The 4,346-nt window shown below is 32.6% G+C and overlaps 1 long non-coding RNA gene across 1 annotated transcript; it reads left to right on the forward strand.

The window, feature by feature from the left end:
- Positions 1–347: 347 nt before the first annotated feature.
- LOC141706359 (uncharacterized) lies at positions 348–4,079 on the forward strand. Its single transcript, XR_012568780.1, has 6 exons — positions 348–463; positions 1,415–1,504; positions 2,127–2,217; positions 2,707–2,898; positions 2,982–3,596; positions 3,966–4,079. It is a non-coding gene; the product is annotated as an uncharacterized LOC141706359 (long non-coding RNA).
- Positions 4,080–4,346: the final 267 nt, after the last annotated feature.

Below are 4,346 nucleotides of genomic sequence, written 5' to 3' on the forward strand. Positions count from 1 at the left end.
CTTGGTCGTTTATTCGTTTTCGTAATAAATCTTCGTAAGCGATTCTCGGGGTAAATCCTTTCTTATAAATCCTTTATGCTTTGAAACCTTGTACTTAGATATTAATTCGTAGAATTTTAAATCCTTTATCGTAATGTGATTCTCGTATTCCTCGATAGTCCGTAAGATAAGGTCGTTTTACAAAGTTCGTTTTCTCCTAAAATGAATGGCTTTTACATACACTCATTTGGTACGTATAGTCACAATATCAACTCGAAATCTTAAATTAGAAACTCATATACGGTATGGTCGCAAAAGTTTTTATTAAACCTTAAGGTTACTATTCATAAAGGTATTTTACGGACGTCAAAAATTTGGGTTCTTACACACAATCTCTGCCCTTGCGAGTTTGACGATTTCGTCTTCATTTTAGCAGCCAACGCCCTATATCTCAGCCGCGATCCTTCGGAAACCCTAACTCGAGGTTATTTACTTCAATAAGCTCTAGTATTTATTTTATGTGCTTAAATTTCACATATATTGTCTTCTCCTTGCTACTCTATGTTTTTGCAGCACTTCTCTGACTAAAATGATGATTCTGATGCTAGCACTCTTATGTGTTTGAACCAATTGTTAATTGGATTGAATGTATATGTGTTTTGTGAGAGAGGGAGAGATTTTTTTTGAGCTTATAAAAATGTGTTAATTGTGGAGAATGATTAAGTGTATCTAGATTTTGTGTTTGTGTGTGTTCTGAAATTGTACTTGAAGAAATTTGATGACTTTTGGGGAATGATGTAGAGGATTTTGATTTGTATGTGTGTGTGAGAGAGAGGGGGGGGGAGGGACAGGGAGATAGAGGAGAGAGAGGGAGAGAGAGTATATTGTACCAAGATTGTGGAAATATGACGATTGTGAGAAATGATAGAAGGGCTTCTTGATTATGTTTATGCGAGAGAATCTTGTGGTAATGGATAGAGAGTGTTTTGGCTTTTGTCAGTTAGAGTTGCGTGAATAATGATAAGCGAGGATTGGTGTATTTTATTGGTGATTTCAGACAGTGTCTTCATCTATCATTACGACAACCAGATACATGATCGCGAGACATATTTCCCAAATGAAAGTAGACATAAATTTCTTGCAGAGTTCTCTATTTTTGTATTTTTCCATAGGTTGATAATTGATTTAATGTTTAACTGTGCGTTACTGGTTATAGAAATTGTTAAACTTTATAGTTCAACATGTTGAAGCTTTTCGAAGCATAGTCTTTCAGTGTGTATTTGTGGCAGTAATTTACATATGTTTACATTTTGCAATTAATGAAAATCTTGCAACAAAGTTTTAGAAAGTTCCTTTTGAGCATTCACTATCCCTGGAATTGCAATTGAATACATTTTATACTTTATAAATTTCTTCACGTGGGATGGTGGTTTAGGGTTTCCAAGGACAACAGAGATCCTTATGGTCACATTTTTCATATAAGTGCAGAGCATGGAGGATACTTGGCAAGAAGTTATAGTTCATGGTATGGTTAACAAGTTCTTGGACACCTCTACCTTATACCGACATTCTACTTCATTTTTATTATTGAATGTATTTTAATCGTAGTACTAAATCAAATGTCACTTGCTAACACAATTTTTTCCTATTACATGAAATTATTCTCTGATCTTATTCATAGATTACATTCTTTGATCTTATGCATAGATTACAGCTACTTACAAAACATGACGGAGTTTTGCCTATTACACAGTCTTGGAATTGCTTATGGCTTTAAGCAGACTTAAAATCTCTGCACTAACCTTCTAGTTTTTTCTTTGTTAACTATTTTTAATGACAAAAAACGGATTCAGCATGGTCATGATTAAACTATTGCTTTGAGGTTCCATACTACCTTTTTCTTGTAGTTTCGGGAAAATTTGATATCTTAATCTTAAGTAGTAGTAATCATAGTTTGTCTGAAAATTTACTTAAGGAATGTGTTTGGTTTATAATGATCACAAGGACTTTATATAGGATTTCTGAATCATTTTATGTCCTATATCCCTTTATCTGGTGATCAGTTACTGTAATAATATTTATACAAAGATGAATATTAATTGGCGCCACTCAATTCTGATTGTTAATATTCTATTTATTTTGTATAGCAATGAAAAACAAGGTTATGAGACGGTAATCTACCTTATCTTACATTATGCATCGCATCCTTGGAGTGGGAGCAGGGTTCTCACTTGGATGGTAAATTTACTTCCAAGTGAATTCTTTATTTTTCGTAATTAAAAGTGAAAATAGGATGAAGGATTCTTGAAGTCTTCATAATCCTTACTTTAAAAAGGATTTATTGAGCCAGGGATAATACCCTATCTAATATACTTTTAAGAAATTTATACCATATAGAAGTAGAAATAGCTCTTTAGTTGAATCCTGAAAAAACAGGAAAAGAAAATGGATATTCTTAATTAATTATTGGCTGAATCTCATATGTACGTATATATAGTTCCTTCTGTATCAATTAATTTCAATCTATATGCTATATATGTAATCATGAAAATTCTTTTTGGATCAGTTCTTCGCAACATCTTTTTGGTCACCTGTGGTGTACTGTTGGGCTTAATAGATTAATGTAATACAACCATTGATTCTTCTATTTATGCACAAAGTTTATTTTTAAAGGTTTCACTCAAATTGATATATAAATTGATAGTTGCATATGTTGGACTATTGCAGGAAAGGTTGAATAGGTCCTTGATGGTCTGCCAAGACAAATTTGAGTCGACCAGACTCCAAAAGATCAGAACTGATGCCATGAATGATTTGGAGTAATGTGTTGTTCAGTCAGTCCAAGATAGTATTAATACATTTCCGCATCTTGTTAGAAGATTGAAGACTTCCCTTTCCATCAATGAGTAAAACTATCAGGTAATGTGTATAGTTCTCCATTAACAGATATTTCTGAAATATTATACCTTTCAAAACAAATGAGAACCTTGATATATTTGCAGTTACTTTTGAAGATGAAGATTGATGCAAGAGCTATCTGCAAAGTAACTTTGAACTTTATACTTTAATTTTGAGTAAAATTAAAAGTTCTCAGATTCACCTCCTATTTGGTGGTACTTAAACTTGATAATGTCGCGCACAGGTCCTAACCTATAAATGATGTTAGACTGGAGGATTCTTTCTTTCTAGAAACAATTTTTGTGGCATATCAATAACAATGTCATATGTGGCATATTATGAATTTAGTCTTAATAAATAAATACCACAGCTGATTTCCCTTTCTTAAAATTTGGTATGTCTCCGGATGAAACCACTCAAGATCAATAGCCTGATACACTAATGAATCTCTAGAAATGTCAAGATAGGTTTTATTTTCTCTATGCATAGTTAAGTAGAGTGAGCAGCAATAGTCCAACAAGATGAGATATGTTCCATTTCAGAATTGAAAATATAGAACAGCAACAGGCCAGGACCGTCTAATCTAAATAGGGTTTTTATTTACATTTTCAAGTCTAACATTTTTTATGCTCTGCTGGACCATTTCTTATTTTGAACAGCGAGCTGGTTGCCTTGGTAGTTTGTTTGCTATGATAAAGAAAGCAGCAAGATACCTTCCGGTAAGTGACATCAATTCATCTACAGCGTGGACGACATTTTAGAAAACATGGTTCTTATATTATTTGAAATTTATGCTGCTTGGGGGTGTTAAATGTAGATCTTTATTGCACCAATATTATTTAGTGAAGTTTATTTAGCTATTTTCATATTTTCTGGATGCTCAGGGTGGTCGAGCAAGTAGGATTTTGTAGGCTTCTGAAAGTATGAAAGTGAGGTAGTGAGAGAAAAACATGATTGTAGACTCGCTAGATTGTGCAAAGATTAAGCTTTTCAAAAAAAATTCTATTAATGTTAGCCTGTTGTAGATATACAATGTAATATATTTTTATTGGGATTTTTAATAAATATTTCTGTTTGATGATATGTAGGATATCCATCCATTTCCATGGAAAGAATTAAGAGATAACAGCTCCGCTCGGTTATCATTAACACTAGTAATATGGTTTGGAGATGAGATTATTATGTACTAGTATGGCTTAGAGATGAGACTATTATGTATTATTACTTTGATATTATATTTCTACTGGGATTGTTGTCTAACAAGAGCATGTAATTTAAATATTTTATAATTAACTGTTCCATTTGCCAATTCTAGTGTAATGTATGTTTATATATAATGTTACATAATATATACTACTGTTTAATTTTAACAAACTTGGGTTACAATTGATAGAACTGATTGTTAAAATAGGCTATGTGGGCCCCAGAAAAAAATGGGACCTACTAGTAGGCCCACTTTTGAAATCTTG

Source organism: Apium graveolens, chromosome 2 (assembly GCF_009905375.1).
Source record: "Apium graveolens cultivar Ventura chromosome 2, ASM990537v1, whole genome shotgun sequence".
In the NCBI taxonomy this organism is placed as follows: domain Eukaryota; kingdom Viridiplantae; phylum Streptophyta; class Magnoliopsida; order Apiales; family Apiaceae; genus Apium; species Apium graveolens.